A 26,323-nucleotide genomic window follows, 5' to 3' on the forward strand; every position below is an offset into this window, starting at 1 on the left:
CAGTTGAGAGCCTTCAATGTTTTTACATCTTGTGTTTGTGTTTTTTCTATTTGTAATCTAAGAGAATCTTTTTCTTGATAAAGCAGTTTCGGAAACAAAGCCTCAAAGCCAACCAAAAAATAGAGTATAGAATATACAAACATGAAATAAACAGCAATTTCAAGTCTGGTGAAGCAAAAAATCCTTTTATTTCCTTTGATTTTACAGCTTTATACAGCTCTGCCTGATTGCTTACAAACTTTTGTGTCTTTTTTGCCAATCTTAGTCAATGCAGCTGTTGGTTCCTGTGCATCAGGACACAGGCTGAGAAACTTTGGTCTGAACAGATTATTGAAGTGTATCTTCTGAAACATCAAGTATGGCTTTTAATAACGTTTTTTTTGGTCATTTGTGATATACATCTATATTACTTTGTCTAAATATTATCAAAATTTGGTCTTCTGTATGTATGTTCTTTTTTTTTCTTCAAAATTCATAGAAGTAATTTTACAATATAGGTACAAACACTTTTACTCTGTAAATGACAGAATAATCTGTCTTCATTAATCTGAAAGTAGGTTAGTGGTCTGATGGCAGGGCAATTAATCCCGGATTTACACTTGCTTGTGCCTACTTTCCCTCTGATCCGGATTTTGCCCCCATTTGCTCCAGTCCCACTTTGCTCTTCAGCTCTCTGATCAGTCTGCTTTGAAGCCCAGAGGTGCTCAGAGCAGCAACAACCAGATTGTGCAATAAAAATCAGTAATCAACACAGAAGTCAGACCAAAACAATTGATCAACTGCCCTAAAACAACAGCTACAACTGCCAGGCTTTTTTGTGTTTTTTTTGTAACCACAAATTTTCACAAGTTTTGTTCTACAATGTATTGTCTTTATTACGCTAAACTATTTATGATCAATTTAGACAACAGAAATGTATAAATAAATGAGTATATTTAAAGAGTTTCGAGAAAAGTCCTCTATTTTAGGGGATTTGGAAATTTGAAAAAACTGAATGCTGTCCTTGTGCAGCTTTCTGTTATTGCAGAGTATTCTGTGTAGGTTAGAATTACTCTTGACTTGCTTCAGAAAACTCTAGAATATGGTTGACTTTGGCAAATAGATGTATTCTTGCCACTGCCATATGAAGGAAGTTAAATTAACTCCTTAACTATACCAGGGGTCAGCAACCTGCGGTTCACAACCACAAGTGGCTCGTTGGATCCTTGACCATGGCTCTTAATACTGGCTAAACATAGTATAATGACAAATACCAGTCTTAGATGCTTTAGAAGAACAGTATTTGACATCAAATGCGCCAGATATAATTTTTTTTAGATCTATTTTTCTTGTCATTACATTGTAAACTGCTTTTGTTATTATCCATCCATCCATTTTCCATCATGCTTATCTCTGCTGTGGTTGCAAGTGGTGCAGGTGTCTATACTATCTGTCAATGGGCGAGAGGTGGGGTACACCCAGGACAGGTCGGCAGTCTATTGCCGGGCAACACAGAAACAAACAGGACAAACAAACATTCAGGCACTAAGGAGAATTTGGAGAAGCCAATCAACCTAACAGACATGTTTTTAGACTGTGGGAGGAAACCAGATAACCTGGAGAGAACCCACGTCTGCATGGTGAGAGCATGCAAACTCCATGCAGAAAGACCCTGGGCCGGGAATCAAACCTGGAACCTTCTTGTTGCAAGGCATTAGTTTTATTATAATGTTCCACAAATATTAGTATACTATACAAGAATCTATGCTTCCTCTTTAAATAACTTTTTTTTTTTTAAAACCCAAATACAAATAAATATTTACTTGTTTAAAATGACAGCAGATTTTCCTATAACAGATACTTTAGTATGTTGTGTAGTATTAAAAGGCCATATATTTCAGCTCTTTATCCATTTATGCACAACTTCACACACTATGCAAGCTACATTTTTAGCCACATCTGCCCTGGGGCTTCCAGATTGAAGCAAGGCTTTCGTCCACAGCACAGGCACCCTCGCAATTCGGGTGAAGTGTTGTCCCAAAAGACTGTGACGTACGGAGCTGGGTTCAAACTGGGGATTGTCAGGTTGCAGGACAAACACCTGTATGTGACGCCACTGTTGTAATTCTGTGCAAAAGGTGAACCAGTTGCTGCTCTTCACATCTCCAAAGGCTGCCCATTAATGAGTAATAATTACTATAAATTGATAAACTATCTTCACATCTTATAATTGTTGAAACAGTGAAGGCTTTTTAAATTATTATATTTCAATTTGCTGCACTAGTACACAATCATGGTACTCTAAATTATAATGCGGATATTATTGTAAAAAAAAATTATTTTATAGCTGAAAATATGTATTTCCTTTTCTTTAACATTGTTGTTGGCTCATGCTGCTGTACAGTAACTTTGTTACAATAGGTGAATTGTTTGGACTCCTAAAAGTATCTGTGATTCTCATACCTACAGTACTATTACATTGTAAAAAAAAATCTTAGGATGCTTTGGCTCTAAATTTTATTCAAGCCACGTTTCCAACATTTTTAGTTTGCAACAGCAGAATGCTGAATTCTGATTTTAATTATCTGCTTAAAACTAAGTTCCTTATACAACTAGCAATTTTTACCGTACATGCCTATCATCTGACACAGGCTGCAATCAAGGGCTTGATCTTTCTGGGTTGAGGACATTTACACGCATAACCAGTCCAACCTGAACTACAGCTAGTGTTGAATGTTGCAGACCAGCATAGGTGCTGTATCATATACCCAACGAGCAAAGGCTCTCACCCAAAACTGAACAAAGATCCTATTAACAACAATATGTGGGAAAGCCAGAGGAAAATGCTGATGATCAACTTCTCACACTAAACAGGGCTTTTGAGGAAAGGTGGGAACACTTCATCAGCTCCAGTCACACTGCTCAGGTGGAATGTTTATGCTCCTAAACACACCTTTACAGATAATACCCTAGCTACCATGTGCCAAACTGAGCGGTGTAGCTGGAGCTGCCTGTAACAGTTGATAGCTTTATTGAATCAGAAGCGCTGACCTCATTAAAAAAAAGAGGAACATCCCAGACTGAAAGTCAACACAAAAAGCGGAGCTGCATTTGTATTTAGTCCCTCCGACAGCCAGATAAAAAAGAGGCAGCACATGTTGCTCCCATGAAACACAAATAGTCACCTACACAAAGAAAGGCAGCCTCGGCCTTTGTTCTGTATCTTTCTCTCACATCTTCCTGTCTCTGTGTTTTCTCGGACCTGAGGCTGTGACAGGAAGACAACATCTCAATGTGTTTTCAATTCATACCACTTTACAAAGAAAATATTTATTTTGATTATTTTAATTCCTCAACAGAGATTACGGGCAAGTTGAGATTTTTATTGGACAAATCAAAAAAACATGAACGATTATCACTTTTGGCTTTATGTACAGCTGTCTGTCTTCTGACTTATCTCTACACCAGCTTGGACTCTCTACTGAATTATTGTTTTATGTTATTTTTAAGGTTTAATCAGAATCAATTTAAAGCACCTACAGACATCCATATTTAAGTATTGCAACTAGTGCTGAAACAATTAATCGGATTAATCATAATTAATTAATTATTGAAATAACTAATAACGTCAACTAATCAATTAATCGTTAACTTCAGTGTTGAGATTTTAAAACATGCTTTTAGCTGAGAGAGCAACCCAATTAGAGCAGCAATTATGCAAAAATTGTTAAAAAAAAATACATAAATAGGTAAACATTTCACATTTAAGATAAAAATCTTTTTTGTCTGTCAATATGCTATATATCCAGAACTCCTCAAGTGGAAAAGCAAAAGTCTTCTTTAAGGAACCTTTGGCTATCCAATTATTATTTGATTAATTGAAAAAAATAATCAACAGATTAATCTATTTGCAAAATAACCATTAGTTGCCACACTAAGTGCAACAATTTCTCAGTTCTCTTGGCTCTATTCCCTAACCTGTATTTAGATCTGGTTAGATTCCCAATAAACTCAGCTAGCTTCTCCTTCCCTGGTAAGACAGAGCGTTACTCACCACCATATATTACCATGGAGATGGGTCCAAACTAGGGGCAAACCTTCAATGTTTCAGTACTATCTTTACTAAAAAACATTAATACTCTTGAAACGAAACAAATTTGTTTAAACTGCTTAGAGGATAGTGGTCTTAAAATTATATGAGAGCACTATCCTTGGCAGTGGGTGATTTTCAGACCTTTTATTGATAGGGATAAGAAAAAAATCTCTTTTGACATGTAAGTTTTGACCAATTGCAGATCCACTAAAATTAAGAAAATCTGTTTCCTTTGGTCAGTGTATACCTCATCCAAACTAAGGTTATCAATATAGTCATCTAAAGCTGCACAGTTTATCACATTATATCACCATTATAACAATGTGTGTAAAATTAAATCACAGCAATCAAAAAGAGCTTCCTGGATACAACATTCACTTGAACGTTGTGTTATAACAGCCATCCTTTCCTGTCCATCAGCAGTAGAATAAATCTTACAAACTGGATGAACTTTAGCTGCCCCTTGATGCCAGTACCTGATATAGATGTTTGGTAATTAAGATGCAAATGCTCAGTGAAAGGGTTTTGGCTATTATGAACATGTAAAATAAATAAAAAAGTTATAGAAAATATAGATTGATTGTAATTGATACATCAGAGTTTTCAGCCAAAATATTGCAGCTCTTGCCCTATTTGGCACATGTACTGTTCTTATTTAGGAGTATAATTTTAAAGGGAGCTGAATACTGAATATATTTTTCTCCTACTGCATATTTATACTGGTACATTACTTTGTGTTGGTCTATCTCATTAAGTTGTCATAATGTACTTTGGTTTAGCGCTTTAACATATTAAATGTTTAAAAATATAAATGCTATGAACATTTTGGCAAACCCCTGTATGTGTATATTTTGAGGGGTGTTTTTATCTGCTAGATGTGGCAGGATATCACACGCCTGGCTGTATCCTATTGTATGTTTAGTCCAGGAAACAGGATATTCATCCAGAGAAAGGCAGCTGGTCAGAGTATTATTGTAATGGACTCAGAAGAAACGGACTGTTGCTTCTTTATTTGGAAGTTTTTCACGGTTTTTCTTAGTTTTTTTTTTTCCAAAATCAGCATAGGACTGGTGTTGATATGTCAACACTTTATCCAGCTGACATTCAGGAGTCAGCTGACCTGAAAAACAGTTCCTGTGTCTGTAGATTCACATCAAACTTAGACACAAAAAAAAAATGAATTGGCAAGAAAAGTGAATTAATACTCATCACTCATCGTTTTAAAGACGCTCATCTACTATAAGCAAAGTGTTAAGAAAAGCATCATGCATTAAAAAAAATAAAATACTGCACCAAAACGTCATTTTTCCTCCAGAGTGACAGGTGGTTACATTCATACGCGTCGTTTTTAAGTGTTTTTTATTTAATCGGAGTAGTTTCTCACCTTGTGTCCTTTGTTGCGATCTAGTATTGTTTGGCCCCGGAGCGCCTCAGCCGGCGCAGGTCCGTCACATAGGGTCCGTCACTCCAAACCCAAAACAAAAATCAAAATATAAAGCAGGAGCTTCCTCACAGTAAAATGTTTGGTTTGAATGATGGGGTTAAAATAGTCCACAAAGTCTGAGAGAGGAATCAGTTCGGCATGATAAAGAGCCCCACAGAGAGCCAGCCGCTCACACTCCCCGGCCGCCCCGCCTCCGCGCTGCCTTCCTGGGATGGGACAGTTGAATGTCCCTCTGCGGCTGCATGGCCAATAGGAAGGCGCTCTCTGCTGCCCAAACCCTCAGCTGGTGGATGGGAGGAAAACAATCAAGAACAAAGCATGCTGATGCAAACCTATGGCCATTAACAGACAGCTTTGTATTTCAGCTCCATATCACAGTTCCAAGTATATTAAAATATGAGTATAAAATAAAAATAAAATACTCAGCCTGCTCTGCATACCTGGAATCCAGAACTAAACATGGAGAAGCAGCATTTAGTTCCTATTCTCCACTTATGTGGAACAAACTTCCAGAAAACTGTAAAAGTGCGGAAAGCCTGAGTTCCTTTAAATCACGACTAAAAACACATTTGTTGAGGATTGCCCCCGACTGTTCTAGTTAAACAGTTCAACTTAAACGTCATTAGTTCAACTTTTGTATTTTTAGTCCAACTGTTTTTAATGTTCTTTTTAGTTTCTGCATTTTTTATTTTATTTATTTATTTTTTTTTCCTACTTGATTTGATTCTGTTTTATTTTCCTATATTGTAATCATGTAAAGCACCTTGCATCATCTTTGTGCTGAATTGTGCTATACAAATAAATTTGCCTGTGCCTTGCCTTAGCAGGAGTGACAGAGAAACAAAAACTAAACACACATAGCTTACCAGAGCAGGGCTCCTTAACTCTCATTCTGAACAGTTGGCCACCAGAAATACTCGAGTATGATGCTGCCACCGCCGTGTTTTAGCATAACAACTATATATGTTCAGGATGTTTTTCAATGTTTTCCAAACAGTGTTTGCACATAGGTCAGAATCCTACATTTTCTCATCTGTACAGACGTTTTGCCTCATGTGTTTGCGCTCTCCTTTATCTAGCATGTCACAAACTGGACATAGGACCAATGGCCTAAGGACACAACAATAGGCCCGTAAGCAACATTATCTGGATGGGCCCCATATGAAGTACAACGCCAGTGGATTACCCATAATTCCAAGACGTAGTGTAAAAAATAAAACACTCAACTACGTCGTTCTTTTAAGATCTTTATTGCGGTTTGAAACATATTATATGAGTGTAGTTTTTTTACCAATCGTCTAATGAACTATACACAGTTATTAACATAGTAATTAAAAGTACTACTGTTTGCTTTGCTATTGGTGTCATGTTTGAACGGCTCACCATCATGTTGAAATCTGCCATGTGTTGCTTTATAAATAAGGTCCGGTCAGTCACTTTTATATCAGTTGGCTTCAAAACAAATTTTTCGCACCATAACATCTGCAAAGAAAAGTCCTAGTCCACAATTGCATACAGGATCAACCAGGTGTCAGCGACGGGGCCCCTAAGAGATCGGGGGCCCCTGAGCAACTGTATACTCTGCTTACCGATAATTGCGCCATTGCATAGGACTTCAGATGGTTTTTGGAAACATTTTTGGAAAAAGGGTGGATTTAAACTTCTTAATAAGTGAATTTATACTCAGCTGTATAAAACAATGAATTATTAGTGTTTTTTGCTGCAAATCAGATGTTATAACCAGTATAAATTGAAGCTTATTAGCAACACAAGGCATATAGGGAACAGCACAATGATTTTCCATAAAAGTATAGCTATTCATTTAGCTGTTTTTATATACAAAACTGGCAAATTAATCTAAATGACCTTTTTGGAAGAATATTTTTTCAATCATCATTGCATTTAAAATTGACATAAGTCATAGAAAATTGACTTGCTACACAGTTCCAAGTGCACCAAGGAATTTATTTTGCAATAAAACAATAGTATCAGAAATTTGTTTGAAATTTGTTTGAAATTGAACTACAGCTTGTTCATCATTAGGTTCTGATTATCAACATGTTTCAATCCGAAATTATAAAAATGATTCTTTGCTGCATTTTTCAATTGTCTGCTTAACCTTTTTGGAATAACATTTAAGTGTTGGAGATATACAAAGTATGAGTTTTTTTATAACGTTACTGAAAAATCACTTAATTGCAAAGTCGTAGGAGTTTTAACTTAATTCTTTATATATCAATCTTTTCTTTTTGTATGAAAATCTATTGTTCATTATTAATTTCTCATTACTGTTTTCCTAATTTTAAGTTATTTTTAGATTACTTTTTGCATAATAGAAATAAATGCATTCAATTGACATTTTCTACAATTATATTTGAATGATACATATGACTAAGTTCACTAATCTCTCTTCCTCAGTTTCCTAGAGAAAGCTAGAAAGCTTTAAACTAGAAAATCCAAAATAATTTTAGAACTTTTGGACAGATGTTGTACATTCTTATATATCAATTGTAAAAGAAATCAATAAACCTGTATCTATTTTTTTTATTGTCCAGCTTAATTCAGATTTGAATATTTTACTGAGTTTATCGATCATGTTTATTTCAAACTCCCAACAACTAAATAATAAATAAATCACATTTTATGTTATCTTTAATACCAGAAGCCTATGTATAAACCAATAATTGCATTATATAAACCATGTTGGCTGTATTTAGGCTGGATTAGAAGCTAATTAGCTTCCCCCATCCACAAAGGTTGGAAACGACTTGTCAATTTAAGTGATCAAAGGAAAATAGACAATAATATAACAAGAAGAACCTGCTAGCGCCACAGCATGCAGAATAACAGCTCTGCACGTAAATCATTTGGAATCTTGAAACAGATGGTCTGCAGCAGCCGTGGACCATGTTGGGTAAAACTTCTATCAGCTAAAAAAAGTAAACTGGGTATACGTTCACACAGACTGTGAGAGATTGGAAAATGTTTTCCTGATCACATGTCTTGATTTCAATTTTAAAAATCAGAATTCTGTGTAAATAACCTAAAGCCCGAATCCACCCTTGTTTCTATAATTCAGGCTAAAACTGAATAGAGGATATTTTATTGGCACACCGTGAGCCCTTAGTACATTTTTAACACTCTAGATTCTCTGATTGTGGTTACTGACCATCTGCATATTTTTACATCTTCTGATATTTTCTCTTTTCCAGCAGGATAATTCACAATGGCACAGCACTCATGGGTTTTAATTTTACCTTTATTTAACTAGATAAATCATTTAGACTAAAGTGTCTTTCACAAGGATGAACAAGCCAAGAGATTTTCAGCACACACTATAGAAAAATAATACAGTTATGGACATTAAAGAGATGAGATAAAATGTTATATCTATCCACAATATAGTAGACCAGTTAAAATTCGGCTAAATGGTGATATTTTGCTGGACCATCTTAAAGACACTGGCATTACTGTGGATAACTTTATCATTTTAAGCTCCTATTTAAAATGTATTGTAATTATTGGTCAGATTTCTTGCACATGTTGATGAGTTTACTGTAAATCAGTGGCGCCGACAGTGAGCAATACAATAGACCACCTTTGGGATGTAGTGGAAACGGGATCATAGATGTGCACCTGGAAAATCAGCATCTCCCTTATGCAAAACCTACTTATTAAATGTGAGCCATAAAGAATTGAAGCTCACATGGGTGCTGAGCCTATATAATCAAGTTTACATGATAAAGTGGTCAGTTTACAGTGAGCCATCCGTCTATCACTTTTGATCAAGGCATCAAGATGCATAAACTCCTCTTATTCTAAATATGACTCTTAATCCAAACCCAAGATAGTACTTCTGGATATAAAAATAGCCTGCAAATATTTACTTATAGCCTGAAAATGTTTTACTTTTTTAAAAATATTTTTGTCCCTTGGTCCATCTGTCAAACAAATAAAAGTAGTGAGGAGAGAACAATGAAAGTAGACATAGTTAAATTTTTACAAGCTTACATTTAAAAAGATTAAATATAAGACTTTAAATAGATTGCCAACTTTCCAGTGACTGCACTATAAAGGAAAGGAGTGCCACGCTGTTGTGGTCTGATAGTAGACAGAACAATGGAAAAACCCAGTAATCCACAGAAACTGCAGGAGAAAGGAAATGGGAGGGATGAAACTGTCTGGAAGTTTGACACAGAGGGAGAGCAACAACAATGTGACGCTGCCATGTCTATGCCCACTGTGTATGCATGAGAAAGGGAGATCATGACGAAGAAAGCAAAAGATGAGTCTTGATGTCTTAGCAAAGGCTGCCTCTGATGCTCACACCGAAATGCGTCACCCTCATTGGGGATGGGGACCACCCCCACCCCTCTAGCCCTTTGTAACGGTTACTGGGAGCCTGTGATTAGGCCTGGTGCCATGTGTGCGCCACGTAACCCACCGCAGCCCCGCCCCCCCTTTTAATTTGCACTGCAAATCTGTGCTTGGACTTAGCTCCTGCTGAGATTAGCCCTGCAGCTATTGTCCTGATGAGACTACATACAAAAAAGACAATGCAATGACCACACTCCATTGGTCATATCAGGTAGTTCTTGTGCTGTGGTGCTCTGCTTAAACTGAGGCAATGGGGGTATCTCCAGAAAAACTTATCTTAAACACCTCTGATTTCTGTGTATAAAAAGCAAAAAATATAATCTCTCTTTATCTCAGATTAACGTGAAGGAGTCCTAATGAGGGGACATTTACTTGTTCAAATGGGGAGTAATACATACATGTTAAGTGCAAGGGGATTATATGGTTCTAGTGGAACATATGTTAACACAGAGAAGTCTACCCTCCTGAGAGTACCTCCTGACTGACACAGTCTCATTGGCCCGATGCCAATATGTATCAGATCCTGTGAGTCTTTCCCTGCATGCTGCCCCCATTTCTACACCCGCAGAGGAACACAGCTTACTCCCTTTTAGCCTTGACCTCGAAGGGCCGATACTGTCCATTTCCTTTATATTCTGACAGACATCCCATCTCGGCCAACTTTTCTGGCTTTTCTTTCAGGAGCAAACTTAATACATTCATGAGCAGCTCGATGAACCGAGGCTGGGACATGAACAATAAGTGGGCACTGACCCCTTCCGTTCCATCTAATCCTTTCAGACCTTAAAGAAAGTCAGCTCATGTTTGGCAGATCCTATACCACCCATACCCATTCTATAGCCTGATTATTTTATACATCTTTCATATTTTCCAGGTCAGACTGAAACATCATTGTGTTGATATAAAAAGTCTACATGAAGCGTGCAACACACATCACCAACTATAGAGGCAGACAAGTTCACTGTTAATACATTGTGCGACATTAAAACCTTAAACTTCAATGAATTTTATAGGGAGCTTATGTTACAGAGCAAAAACGTTTAGATATCAGTTGAGCATATAGTGTGCATATTGTTTCATTATCTCATCAACTGCCTTTAGAAGCCGCCCTGATAGTAAAACAGTAGTGAAGAACAGTGAAAAGTATCTTAGTATAAATGCAGCAATTCTGCAAAGAATTTGGAGGTTTGTTGGGGAACTTTAGTGAACAAGAGGCTGTATGAAGACCAAAGAACACATAAAGCAGGTTGGGGATAAAACTATAGAGCAGAAAGTGAATTTTAAAGCAATACCACAAGCAATGAAACTGTGAATTACTGCTTAGTCAGAAATTGTAAAGAAATATGGCAGACATGCAAATCTACCAAACATGTTTATTTATCTGCACTGATAATCTAAGCAAGGTGAGGATTAATTAAAAACTCATGTAGAAATCTAGAATTTTTGAAAGGATGGCAAGCAGAAAATCATTAGGCAAACATCTAACAAAGTCCTGCTTGCAGTATTTCAGAAGCTATTGAAGAGACACAGCAAACATGTGGAGAAAGAGGCTGTGATCAGATCAGACCTGTTACTCTAACTACCGTATACGTTTTGCCTTCATACAACATTGAAGCTCGTCAGTTAATGTACGGATGGATGGATCTAGATACATGTTGAAGGAAAACCCATTTAGAGAGAAGTCTGGCTGAGTTACAGCTGATGTTTGCAGATGTGTAAAGTAGGTGGAGACAAAGAACTTGCAGCTGTAATTTTAGCATATGTCTTTCTGCACAGTCTTTGCTCAGAGGGGGGGCTGCATGCATGCTCGCTTTTCAGATTTCTATTTGTTACCAAATCTAATCTCTCATAAAATCCCATTAAAACACCTTGATGTTTTTTGTCTTTTCATGAAAAAGATTACTTTGGACGCGAACAGAAAACAACCTTTTGTTATAAAGCAAGCATGGATGGATGCACAAAGATAAATTCATGTTTTGCAACATCTAAAAAAAAAGGTTTCCGTTTGCTCCAATCACACGCTATGGGAACTAAACAGTTTTTCAAAGCTTCTGTCCTTCTTGAGTTACAGCTGCCTGTGAAGTAGGGTGTTACATAAGTGGCATATTTCCCTCTTTGCTAACATTTTGCTCTCATATGATAAACACTGTGGGAGTGAAATTATAAAAAAAAAAAAAAAAAGGAATGGACGAGCAATATTTTTTTTCACTATTTCTCGTATGGTCCTGCTGTTTCTATTTATTTATTCTCCTATTTCATTAATGGTTGGCTGACCCAAAAAAATGTATTTGCTTTAATGCAGCATTTAACTTTTTAGAATTTTCATATTATTTTATAAAGCTTTCTGTTGAGTTATGGATTTGAATAACATTCAAATTTTGTGTTCATTCAGTTTCCTGGACCTGCCTTTTCCTCTTCAGGAAGGAGCTCGAGCCTATCCAAGCTGTCAGTAAGGGAAGGAGGCATGAAGCTTCCTGTCAGTTAAAGGTCTAACTAACCACACACTCACATTTAGTTTGGAGTCTTAAATATGCATGTGGTTAGACTGTAGGAGGAAACTGGATCGCACATTGAGAAGCTGCAATATGACTGCTGAGATTTGAACCGCAGGAGCGAAATCAGGCATTTTATTTAACTACCGGTAACTGTCTTGGAGAAGGAAACATCCAAACCAAGGTGAACTCCAGCCCTTCCGGACTTAAGTCAGGGGTCCCTAGTCTTGTGTTCTCTTGCATGAAGATTTGTATTTTTTTAGGGTTATGCACACCTTTTGATTTCAACCACAAAATTCAAGCTCTTTTATTATTGATTATTTATTTTTTAATGCAAAAAAAGGCTTCAGTGAAATAGGAACCGAGGAGCAAAAATACTTGCCATTCTCTTTAATGCTCTTTATCTCTCATTCTCAGAAGTCTATGTAAACAAATATTTGAGACATAAAAGCAGTAATCCTCCCTAATTTGCTGTTTTTGCACCATGCTTTTTTTCCTTGCAGAACCTATGGCGAGTTGTACCTGTATGTTCCACCACAATGTTTTGTCCCTTGCACTTTTTCGGCAGTTATTACTGTGACATTCTTCAATATCCTTAAACTTAAATTAAAATAAAGGTTCTTGTAAACTAATAATAGAAATGTAGCTTGCACATATTTTTTAAAAGTGCACAAGCAACATAATGTTGACAATCCAGACCTATGGGCCTTATGGGGATAAAAGTCTGGTCCTTTTATAGCGGCCCCCCTTCCCTTTATTTTTTTGTTAAGGATTTATGGGTGTGTTGTGAATCACAGGAAATTTATATTAGGGTTACTTTAGTGAACTGAAGTCAATGCAAAGTTAAAGTATGGGTAGAAATACCAAGTATGGCAAGAAATTATCACTAAAACAAAAGTGATCACACCAGTGGTGAAATGAAACCTTTAAAGGTTACTGCATTATTGGAAAAACCAAGGAAACTACTTTGACTCAGCAGGAAGCTGAGCAGACATGACAGTACCCTGTTCCTGCTCTGTTACTCGCTGACTTTAGCCTCCATTTGACTCTTGTTTTAAGCATTTCACTGTTTCTATTGTAAGAAATGAACCTAAAAAATAAATTTGTGGATTTGATTAGTCAAAAATGAATAAAAACATATTGCAAGACATAATTTATAAATATATTAATCAAATAAGTATTTTTGATCACTTGCTTAATTGCATTTTTTTTTTCCTTAGGGTATGTTTCCAATGGATCATGAGGGAGCTGATGTGATGAAGAATCCTGGTTTATTCATATCCTTTGAATCTTCCTCTGTGGACATCAGCTATTTATTGTTGTTATAGCACCACCTTGTGGAAAAAATATATCCTGCAGTTTAACAAAAAGGAGACCATTTCTATTACATGATTTTTCATTTCCAGAGATACATTTCAACACAGGAAAAATAAATAAAACCCTCCTGCAAGCAGGATAGATGCAGCTTCTCTTTTAAATAAAAACTTTTCCTCCCTGCCTTGTTTATGTGCAGAATTACGTATGACAGAAATAACAACCAATGATTGTTACAGCAGCTCTGAATATGAAAGCAACATAACAAAAGGACTCTTAATGCATTCCACTCTCTTGAAGTTGTATACTTAGTTGATAAGACATTTTTAAATAGTAATTGCATCTTTAAGCACTTTAGCATAGATATTAATTGCTTGATTCAATTTCTCAACACACCTGATACTGGTTGATCAAGGACCCCATGTGGGGTCATGACCCCAACTTTTGGGATCATTGTGCTAGATTAGATTGGATTAGATTAAACTGTTACGATCTGTATTTGTGATCCCTTCCAGTAAGTTTTCACGAGACATCAGTTTTTTAGGTGCATCAGTTTAGCTGTCACTATTGAGGAAGTAACCAGAAGATTGGATTACTTGGATCCAGTAACCTTGTCTACAACTGAGGAGGGTGCCCAACGGACAATTTTAGACACCAAATCTGGACTGCAAATCAATGTATGGAACACTTTAAGACATCTACCTATGCATCCACCTATTAGCAAAAAAATAAAATAAATAAATAATAAAAAATAAACAGAAAAAGAAAGATTTTGGGATGAGCTGTCCTTTAAAGCTCCAGATAGAACATTAAGTTATGGCAGAACAGATAAATAATAATGGTGTCATACAATTAGGACTCGTGAAAATAAATAATAAAGCCCTAAACTGGACTCATAAATGAATAGTCAGTTTTAGGTGTTTGTAGTGTTTTTGACTGCAGTTATTTACAGAGCTACCAGGCTCTGTTTTTTTAAAATCATCTTTTAATCTATTATAACTATAGCAATCATGCATCTCAACTGAAAAACCACCATCTTAAAGTTGACTGAAGCACGACCCATAGTTAGGTCTTGGCAGGTAGTTTTCCATACTCATAGAACATACATGGCTAGGAGAAAGAAGCATTATTTGTTCTCTGGTGCAGTAGATCCAGTGAATAACTCATTATCACTGGTAGAGAACACAAGATAGTGGCATGAATCGTCCCTTTGTGTACTGACAAATGGCCTTGTAACAAGTAGCATCCTTGCACATTAAACAGCAAAATGAATTTATATGCCCCCACCGTTTATAACGGGCAGCCTCATCCAGACAGTGGAGCGCGAAGTAAGGAACATTTGACATGCCTTTCTTTCCTCTGTGACAGACATTACTGTTAATGGACATGATAAATGCCAGATGGCTGCCAAGAATCATACAGAGAGAGCATATCAAAAACCCGTTGGCTAGTTAGTTGTTGCTTTTTTTTTGAAGGCATTGAACACACTTAACTGGAGGAAGGCGATAAAAGAGACTGGAAAAGAAACCAATTTTAGAGCCAAGTTTCAGAATGGAAATAGCTGAGTCACTATTCATCCTTCCTCTTTTTAGTGGCAAACATCTAACAAAGTCCTGCTTGCAGGACATGTTTCATTTTCAAAAATGCAGGTCTGTAATCCAACATATAGTGATGTCTTTTGTCATTTCTACTTGTATATATCTATATTTGTTATGGAGCTCAGAAACCTTATCAGGAGAATAAAAAAGCAGTGAACCTCTTAGTTGTACAATAATACATTGCGATAATAAATATCGCAATACACCCAGAGAAAAACAGGTCAGTTTGTGAAAGTAATAATAGATGGTGTCTTTGACAATGGTTTCCACTGAAAGGGAATGAGGACACTGACTCTGTGGAATTAATGCCACAGATTGTTTATGGTTCACATTACCCAAGTGAAACTAACATCCGAGGAAAACCACAGCACATTTCATTTGATTATATATCTGTAGATACAATGAGATAGTTACACAAGGGAGGATAAAAAATTTGCTTCCTGTACAAGACCTTATTGTAATCAGTATATTTATTATTAAAAGACTACTTAACATCCTCCCCAGCAATGGTACATTACTGTTTACCCTTTTAGTCAACAAAAAGCATATATATTTAATGTTATTATGATTTTATATGACTGAAAAACACAAAGCAAATTAAGTAAGATTTTTCTTTTTTTTTATGTATATTAGCTTTCCTTCCCAAAAATAATCAAGATCAGCCAGGCTGAATGTAGACTTTCCATAAAGAGAAGTATTTAGGTCCACACAAGGATTCTCTTAGGGAAATTTATCTGAACTATGACTGGGCCATTTTAACATATGCTTTGATCTAAACCATGTTCTTGACAACTCTTGCTGTATGTTTAGGGTTATCCCGCTAAAAGATGAGCCCCTGCTCCAGTCTCAACACACCTATATATTTATTAATTCTAATATTCATTCTTATCTGACCACCATCTTCCACCTATTATCCGTCTCCATATCTCTGCCTGGTTGTTTGGTGTCAGACTGCATACAGGTGAACTGATCAAGTACATTTTTAGCAGCCTTGAGCGTTTCTAACAAAATTATGCTGCCATCACAATTTTTCACTCTGGTTAAGGTGTAATTTCTCCAATGCCTAGCATTATTCTTGTGGGAAAACAAATTCAGTTTTGGTCCAGACCAGAGCACCTTCTTCAACATTTTTTTAACTCCGCTGGAGTTTAAGAACAGCCAATGGTTCTTTTCAACAATCAGTCACCTTCCAATAAAATGAAATCTAAAATAAGTGTATGCTTATGTGCATTTGGTGAAGTGAATTAGCCAAGATGTAGAAAATATATACAATTAATTTGACTCTAAATAAATGTATAGAAAATGCAAGGAAATATATTGTGAAGAAAAATTATTGCTGGGGTCTTTCTGCATGGAGTTTGCATGTTCTCCCTGAGCATGCGTGGGTTCTCTCCGGGTACTCTGGCTTCCTCTCACAGTGCAAAAACACGACTCTTAGGTTAATTTGCTTCTCTAATTTCTCCTTAGTTTTGGATGTGTGCATGCATGTTTGTATGTCTTTGTATGTTTCTGTAATGCCCTGCGACAGAGTGTGACCTGTTCAGGGTGTACCCCGCCTCTCGCCCATAGACTGCCAGAGATAAGCACCGGCCCCACCGCGACCCTGATGGAATAAGCAGGAGAAGAGAAGATGGATACAGGTGCTGGTCATAAAATTAGAATATCATGAAAAAGTAGATTGATTTCAGTAATTCCATTTAAAAAGTGAAACTTGTATATTATATTCATACATTACATACAAACTCATATATTTCAGATGTTTATTTTGTTTAATTTTGATGATTACAAATGACAACAAATGAAAATCTCAAATTCATCATATCAGAAAATTAGAATATTACTGAAGACCAATAAAAACAAAGGATTTATAGAAATGTTGGCCAACTGAAAAGTATGAACATGAAAAGTATGAGCATGTACAGCACTCAGTATTTAGTTGGGCCTCCTTTGGCCTGTATTACTGCAGCAATGCGGCGTGGCATGGAGTCGATCAGTCTGTGGCACTGCTCAGGTGTTATGATAGCCCAGGTTGCTCTAATAGTGGCTTTTAGCTCTTCTGAATTGTTGGGTCTGGTGTATTGCATCTTCTTCTTCACAATACCCCATAGATTTTCTATGGGGTTAAGGTCAGGAGAGTTTGCTGGCCAATTAAGAACAGGGATACCATGGTCCTTCAACCAGGTACTGGTAGCTTTGGCACTGTGTGCAGGTGCCAAGTCCTGTTGGAAAATGAAATCTGCATCTCCAAAAAGTTGGTCAGCTGCAGGAAGCATGAAGTGCTCTAAAACTTCCTGGTATGTGGCTGCGTTGACCCTGGACCTCAGAAAACACAATGGACCAACACCAGCAGATGACATGGCACCCCAAACCATCACTGACTGTGGAAACTTTACACTGGACTTCAAGCAACGTGGATGAAGTGCCTCTCTTCTTTTCCTCCAGACTCTGGGACCTTGATTTCCAAAGGAAATGCAAAATTTACTTTCATCAGAGAACATGACTTTGGACCACTCACCAGCAGTCCAGTCCTGTTTCTCTTTAGCCCAGGCAAGACGCTTCTGACGCTGTCTGTGGTTCAAGAGTGGCTTGACACAAGGAATGCGACAGCAGAAACCCATGTCTTTCATACGTCTGTGTGTGGTGGTTCTTGAAGCACTCACTCCAGCTGCAGTCCACTCTTTGTGAATCTCCCCCACATTTTTGAATGGGTTTTGTTTCACAATCCTCTCCAGGGTGCGGTTATCTCTCTTGCTTGTACACTTTTTTCGACCACATCTTTTCCTTCCCTTCGCCTCTCTATTAATGTGCTTGGACACTGAGCTCTGTGAACAGCCAGCCTCTTTAGCGATGACCTTTTGTGTCTTGCCCTCCTTGTGCAAGGTGTCGATGGTCGTCTTTTGGACAACTGTCAAGTCAGCAGTCTTCCCCATGATTGTGTAGCCTATAGAACTAGACTGAAAGACCATTTAAAGGCTTTTGCAGGTGGTTTGAGTTAATTAGCTGATTAGAGTGTGGCACCAGGGGCCATCAATTTTGAACCTTTTCACAATATTCTAATTTTCTGATATGATGAATTTGAGATTTTCATTTGTTGTCATTTGTAATCATCAAAATTAAACAAAATAAACATCTGAAATATATGAGTTTGTATGTAATGTATGAATATAATATACAAGTTTCACTTTTTAAATGGAATTACTGAAATCAGTCTACTTTTTCATGATATTCTAATTTTATGACCAGCACCTGTAGATTGATAGATGGATGGATGAATTAAGCTTCTATCTCTACTGTGTTTTCTGTAACTTCTTAACACCTTAACAGCAGAATTACAAAAATCCCAATGTAATCTATTTTGAAATGCATGTCAATTAATTTTCTTTGTATAAAAAATTAATTCCATCAAAAATGTGTTGGTTTTTTTTCACATGTGTCTGTGTGGTTTGAGATGTCATGGAGTGAATCATACGTACTTGACAGATGGAAACAAAGATCCCTATGTCTTTCTTTCCTCCTCAGGAAACCAGTAAAATATTGACCTAAAATACCATTTAAACTATACTTTGGGCCATTATTGCAGATTAATATTTGTATAATATGTGTGTGTCTAAAGTTTTATTCACACAGCATCTTTTTTCAGATAATCCTTAGATGAGTATTATACAATAAACAGCAAAGTCCTAAGCTTAAAGAAATAGAACAAGATCCTTAAATTATTCTTGTTACTTATTTAGATGTAACTTTCATCTAAATAGCTTATGGAAATTTTAATGTTATAGCAGAGACTAGAATCATGCTAAAAGAAAAAACTAACAAAAAAGAAGCTGTTGTGCAGCCATACATTACCAGAAGTAATAAAAACCACAAAATAGCCATTTCTCCTTCCCTAAAGCTGTAGGTTGAACTAAACCACTAAATATCTTGACAAAAATCATAACTTGCGAGGCTTATTATTGTGTCATCAGCAAATGAGACATTGTTGTGTCAGAACAGGAAGTTCCTAAATCTCTGAGTTCTTAAAAAGGACCTTATTCCTCAAAGTGGAACATCACTGGCATTAGCAACTTTGGATAATAGCCGATGAAAATAAAAAGGTGAGTGCGACTTTTAGTTTATTTCAACAATATGATAAATCCTGTAAAACCAGCAGTTTTATACATAAATAGTGAGAGGACTGTTTTAATGCTTGACCTTTCAACATTTATACATTATCAGAACAATCAACACATCAGTGATATGAGAAGCTCATGCTTTGTGGTCTTTTTGTGGCCTTTGTTAATTTAAGAGTGCATCAAATTGGCTTTCTGTGGTCCCCACAAGATCAGAAGGCCCTTCTTCTGAGACGAAAGGGGAAAATCTTCCATTTTTAACACAAGGCAGTGGAACAAATGTAGTTGTAGACCTCTTAAAATGCTGCATCAGCGTCTCGGTGCTTCAGTTGTTGACTGAAGCTGACAAGAACAGTCAGGAGAAATGTGTAAGAATAGGCAAAGCTAATTTTGAATTACACCATGGTATTTTTTGTCAATAGATGTAACTGCTTTGAAAGAAACATGCTGTAAATGCTAAATTTTCCAAATGCAAGTGCTGGGATCAAATAAGGTGAATTGACCTCACATGTCCCTCAACCATAATCTGGTTTGCAGGCCAAATGAGGGGTTTAAAAAAAAATCCATTATCTATGAGATAAGGTTAAAACAGGAAGAAAATAGTTTTAAATCTCAATGGGCTCTATGCACAGCTCCACTACTTCCTGAATTTAAAGCAGCTCCTTTGTTTCCTGTCTTTCATTACTGGACGAACTGATTAATCCAGGTGTGTCTGGCCAGTTACTTAGGTCATACACACCTGGATTAATCAGAGCATCCAATCATGAAAGACAGGAAACAAAGGAGCTGCTTTAAATTCAGGAAGTAGTGGAGTTGTGCATAGAGCCTATTATTAGCTTGTGGATCCCCTTTACAATGTTTATTAAGAGGACTCCCTTTTCCATAAGAAAAATCCAAATATCCTTTAAGGAAGGGAGGAAGAGCTTATAGATAATACTCATTAGAAACAGAGTGACTCCAACTCTTTTTAATCAGGTGCTATCAGATTTAGATCTAAATATAGCATGAATTATAGCCTCATTACTTAGCTGCCCATTGGGTTAAATCTATTTGATTTATTTAATAATAGTTACATGCATGCTGCATTTATACAGGAAGAATAATGTCTGATTTATGTCTTCACAGCCGAGCCTAGCATCATATACTTGCAAATAGGAAAACCTGCAGGATTTGCTATGCTCTACCATGATGATAATAATGTATTTCTCTTTATTTCTTGAATTCAAACCTTAAAGGAACATATTCACAAATATAGGTATTAACAGAATTTGTAGACTACTACATAAGTCTCTGATTTAATAATTTACTAAATTATAATTTTTTACAAGCAACTGTTCATATCCGGAAGCTGGATTTTTTTTTTTTTTATAATTTGAGTTTATCCAAGACCTTCAATGCGAACTTTTGTGCATTTGTGTAGTGTAGGAGCCAATTCTTTTTTGTTAATAATTAAAAATGTTTTTTGTCTTTTATTTTACTTTATTGTTTGATATCTCTCATATGAGATCATGTCTTTTGGTTATTTTGTCATGTTCCTTTCATTTTTGGTTAGTTGTGATTAATTTAGTTGAATTATTTTTCATAAATATCCAGTTAATGTTAGGACCAGCATGCATCTGGGTGGGCGTATGTTTTTTTTTTTTACCAGCGCAAGAGAAACATGGAGGAAATGTTTGTCTTTTTCTTTTTCTTTTGCCTGCATAAAATTAGTCCATGGTGTCATCAAAACTGGGCCACAACATGCTGTATTTATTACTGGAAATTAAGAGAACCAGGGAAGTGACATTATAAGAAGTAGATTAGCTGAGTCATTGATAGCTTCTTTAACATACTGCATTAACTGTGTGGTATTTTACTTAGCAAGGAATCGAAAGAAAGGGTAAGGAAAGCTGCTAAATAACTGCTGCAGTGTCAATTAATTTTAACAGCATTCCCATTTGGGGATAATAAGCCATTTAAGGTCTTGGATTAAAGCTAACACCATTATATTAATGGTTGGGAAAAACAGCACTTTTTTTTTTTATTAGAAAGGCTTTGTTCACACAAAGTGAGCAAACATATTGTTTTACAGACTTGACGGTAAGCTCAATGCTAAGATTTATTTAGTGTTGAAGCACCAGCGCCATATGGCCATACAGTGTGATGGTGATCAGTCAAATACTTAACGTTAACTAAGCTTTGGTGTGTCACCATATTCATGTCACAGCTCCAAAACAACAATGAAAAGGAAAAGGTGACAGCCTTGATTAAAGGCAATAAAAAGATGACTTAATGTCATAGTTTCCTTGGTTATGAAAGATTTGAACAGGCAATAAGATATCCTCTCTCTCACAGTGCAGCCACACAGCCATTTCTAACTCACAATCAAAATGCATTTTTAACACTTTATAAAAACAAAATCAAAGAAGTTTTGAACACAGAGGTATAAATGCCCTGTCTGACCTGATGCTTTAACATTTTGGTGAATTCTGTTTTTTTTTCACCACACAAACTATTTTATTTTAATTCAACAATGAAATTCTACACATCAAAAAAAAAAAAAAACACTTGGTTTCTCTAGGAGTACAGCTCTGTACCAAAGGAGAATGTCCCATAAATAGATCAGATTTTTATCTAATTAAAACATGTATCTGCTGATGTGTTTACAGCATGAAAAAGTTCAGGGTTTTAGTTTGATGAACTTAATGTAAAGAAATATAACCAAAATCTATTTTTTTTAAATCAGTTTTTGGTCGGAACTGAGACAAATGGAGAAAACAAATTCAACCAGTGCTTGATTGTACAAATTTTGTCATGATGGGTAAACAGAGAGGCCCAAGATGCAGAACACTGACGACTCAGAGGGAAAGTTTTAACAAGTTTATTGTTTGCACAAGCATGAATAATAATAAGGACAGTTGACTGGTTCTGGTCTGGGACTGGTTCACTGGAGTCTGTGAGAGAGACAGTTCTGTTAGCGAAGGCTTTGTTGGGATTGATCTTTATTGTGTTCAGGTTTGTACCTTGAAGAACGTAGAAGGGGCTTTGGGAGCGGAACTGTTGGGTCCGGAGATGATTTGGTTCTGCAGAGTCCGTAAGCTGTTTCAGCGTGTTACTTCTTGAAATGAGTTTGACCTTGGCTTGAGTTTCCAGCTCAGTATCCAGAGCTGCTAGGAAATCCAGAGAGTGAGTCTTCAGGTTTGGCTCGGAGGGCAGGCTCGGCAGGTTAAGCTCTTCCAGAGCTTCACGGAGAAAAACAGGTAACCTGGAAGCAGAGACAAAAAGGGGTTGAACCCAAAACAGGACTCAGAAGTAACTAGGTTCTCAGAGGATCTATGGCTTAGGTGCTAACCAACTGATTAAGACACTGCGGCGTCGAGGCAAGGTCTGAAGACAGCTTATGTAGTCTGGTCCTCCAGATGAGATGATCCGCAGCAGGTGCGCAGAAAGCTCAGCTGAGAGGATCCAGGGCGGACTCTAACAAATTTAGGGTTTAGATTTAGAAAGCTTTGATTGAAACCAGGATACTAACATTGAACCCATTTTTACAAAGAGTCTCCAGCTTTGTTTACTAAGTTTAGACCTAAAGATGTGTACCTCTCTGAGCTGCTTCTAGTTATCAATCTCCAATGAGCTTTGGAAACTCAAGGTGGTGACAGAGAACCAAAGCAAGCATGCAATGGAAGAAAGAACGAATCCATGAACAGCGTTAGGCATAAAACTGGTGTTTGAAATCTTTTTATTCTAAAATGTCAAACGCATCGCTGGCTTATGACAGTTCTGTTCTATTTTCAGTTGACGCTTAAAAACTACCCATGGCTGAAGTCCTATGATCTCTTCCGTCTTAGTGCACTCCAGTGTGATCTGTCTAATGTGTGTTAGATTCAAATGACTTGTCACTTTATCTGTAAAATAGCTGCACAATCATAGCACTCCTGTCCTGTAAGCTTGAAGGACGTCTGTGTCTGATCTTCAGAATAAGATACTATTGTTCAGTTGAAGGTCTGGAACTTCCTGATGTTCCTCAGATAAGGTCACGTTTTCCAATGACAACTGCTTAAGCGCAAGGCAAATATTACATTCTCTAACCATAAAACATTTAATTTTATTAACTCTAAACTTCTTTTTAAGTTCCTACAAAAAGCCTAAAGAAACAAGTTAAATATAAAAAAGATAGTTGTCTTTTTTTCAGCCATTATAGTTTTCATGTTTACATCCTTGGTTCATTGAGCTAAGGTTAGTTTCAGGTAGATTCAGGGGCTTTTATAATGGTGTTACATGTCTGAACTGTGTATCCCCACACAGAGTCTTTGACACATTCATTTGACAAATAGTGAGTAATGATAAGGTCATGCCTGCATAATTTACTGTTTGGCTTTGTTGTCTTTGTCATGGATGTAGAGCCATGATGAATGTCACAAGATCAGCTAATGTGCAGTAATGAAACTAATGTTTTCTTTTTCAATTGCCCCCATTCTAAACAAAAAAAGTGATTTGGCTTCATTGGATTTAATTCATTTTTTTCAGGTAAATACTTTAAGATCTCGGTGGAATTGTCTCATGCAGATTTCAGATGTAAAATTTCTTTATTTGGCTCACACAAAATTTCACTGCACAAATGTTATGGTTATAATTTTCTATTATGTCTTTCTGATATTAAACAATACACTGACAATACACCTGTACAGCAGCTGCTACAAGAGAAAAGACAATTAGGAGAAATGTATTGATACAATTACATTGCCTTTGGTGCTCAGACCTCGGCAGGAAACATAGCGTTGAGTTTTGATAGATATGCATTAACAGGAGCAAAGAATAGAGCTGTTTCCCCCCAGGCCTGAAACTGGTGGTGGAGTGGAGATAAATGAATTTGGTCAGTCTGTAGACTGCTGGTTAGCGAGACAGTCTGCTGAGCTTTTTCGGGAGATCCAGTGGATTGTGTGAGCTGATACTAGAGCTTCACTCAGGGACCTGGAAGACGGAAGTCCAGCGTGGATAACTCAGGTTGAGAGAACCTGTCCATGATGAGCAAGCATGAAGCGATAGTGGAGAGGAAAAACTCCCCTTTGGGAATAAACCTCTGGCAGAACCAGACTCAACATGGTGGTCTTCTGCCGGACCAGTTGACAAGAGACAGGGAACGCAGTAAGAGTCTAGTAGGAATGACACTATGATGAAGCTTTAGCTATTATAGTGGAGAAGAGGCTGGGATGGGTTGAAATGCAGTCATCTGAATGAAGTCACAGCGCATCCACCACCTGCGCACAGGAGCAGACAAGAGTGGATCAGAGGGTTTTTAGGATGAACTTTGGATGCCGATTGGCTTTCCTAGAGGAGTGGTTCAAAGCTGATTGGCTGTGTCACAGGTGGATGTAGGAGACAATGAGTTTCTTCAGTTGAACTTCCGCCCAGGCTTCATTTTTATTATGAGAGGCAAAATGAGAAAAAAAAAAAATCAAATTAAATACTTTGTAGATTTTAATAAAGAATTCATTTGCAGATAATGGTGGAAAATTCAAACTTGTTCAATAACAATTTTCAGCTCACTACTTGTGAGAACAACATTTGTTGGAAATAACAAAACTTTTGCTATCAGTCTTTACCAGGTTTAACACTTAGTAGCTGGTTTTTTGGCCCATTCCTACATGCAGATCTTCTTCAGGCATGATTAATGATTAGTTCTGGGATTTTTTTCTTATCTCTCTAATTTTGATTTTGACCCCTAAGGCTGATTTTCATTTGGGGCTTCAGATCAAGGGAGTTATCAGTGATCTTCCATTTTCTTACAATTCCTCCCACAGTTAATTTATTTGCACCAGCCTGCTCGCCCACCGCAGATTTAGTCTTATATATACAGAGTTCAAACAGGTGCTGAGTAACGAGTAGAGGACAGAGGAGCCTTAATGAAGTTACTGGTCTGTGAATAACAAACATCCTATTTGTTTGCAGGTGACTAAGTATTTATTTTCCATCATAATTAATATTAGAAAAAAAAACCTTTAAAATCCCACAAACGAATTTCCTGGATTTTGTTTTTATTGTTTCATTTTGACTCTCTCAGTTAGGTTTATTTGTGATATAAATGACAGACCTCTCTCCTCTTTCTAAATAGGAACTCTTGCACAACCAGTGGCTGACTCAATGGTACTGGATCAATGCAGTTACTTTTGGCAAGTGTTTGTAAGAAAAAATCAACAGACAATTTTCTCTGACTTGCAGAATATTGGGACTGACCTAACTTAACTTTTTACCTCCATCTGACATAAACTGACTTAGAGGCAAGCTAGAAACTGACATGTGTCTGCTGTCTTGTTAACTATCTGTTTGATGGCTTTGTCCTTGTATAACATAGTTTACAGTAGTAGTTCAACAAAATTGAAAAAAACATTATATGATAGATTGGAAGATGTATAATTAATTACATTTTCTATCATTTTCTCTGAAACAGTTGTGTTTGTTAAATGCTCATTTAATTTACCATTCTAACAGCCCTTCGCTAAAAATAGAACTTACGTTTTCTATTTCTTCTCTTTCTTCCCCAACTAGTTTGAATTTCTAGTCTAATCAAATATTGAAAACCTTTATTAATAATACAAAAAGTTAGTCGCACTGACAAATTCCCATGTCTGTTAAATGATTTTAACATTTGAAAGTAATTCAAATATAAACAGAAACAAAACTTTTTTTTTGTATTTGAGAGAAAATGTAGTTTTTGATTATTCTCATGTAGAACAATGGCCAAAAATTAATCAGACCGTATTAGCAAAAACAAACAAACAAAAAAAAATCCTTGGACATTGGTGCAAAAATAGTTAAGGACTTTACTGGCTGAACTAGCAGTTGAATTGTCCTTGTTCATCTGAATGGAGTTTTGGTTTCTGTGTTAAAGAACTAGGGTGCAATATTGGCGAGACAAACAGTCATAGCCAGAGCAACAG

The 26,323-nt window shown here is 36.6% G+C and overlaps 2 protein-coding genes across 2 annotated transcripts in view; one reads left to right on the top strand and one right to left on the bottom strand.

Annotated features, from left to right (window-relative positions):
- The window catches only part of frmd4ba (FERM domain containing 4Ba), a 55,677-nt gene extending 49,961 nt beyond the window's left edge, over positions 1-5,716 (bottom strand). The window contains exon 1 of the mRNA XM_038285224.1: positions 5,457-5,716. The gene's annotated coding sequence lies outside the window, so the exon portion shown is untranslated. The remainder of the gene's footprint in view (positions 1-5,456) is intronic.
- A 13,660-nt stretch (positions 5,717-19,376) lies between these two features.
- Positions 19,377-26,323, top strand: part of mitfa (melanocyte inducing transcription factor a) — a 61,716-nt gene continuing 54,769 nt past the window's right edge. Inside the window, exon 1 of the mRNA XM_038285257.1 lies at positions 19,377-19,391. The gene's annotated coding sequence lies outside the window, so the exon portion shown is untranslated. The remainder of the gene's footprint in view (positions 19,392-26,323) is intronic.

This window comes from Cyprinodon tularosa, unplaced genomic scaffold, assembly GCF_016077235.1.
Source record: "Cyprinodon tularosa strain WSP-4 unplaced genomic scaffold, ASM1607723v1 ctg209, whole genome shotgun sequence".
Taxonomy (NCBI): Eukaryota; Metazoa; Chordata; class Actinopteri; order Cyprinodontiformes; family Cyprinodontidae; genus Cyprinodon; species Cyprinodon tularosa.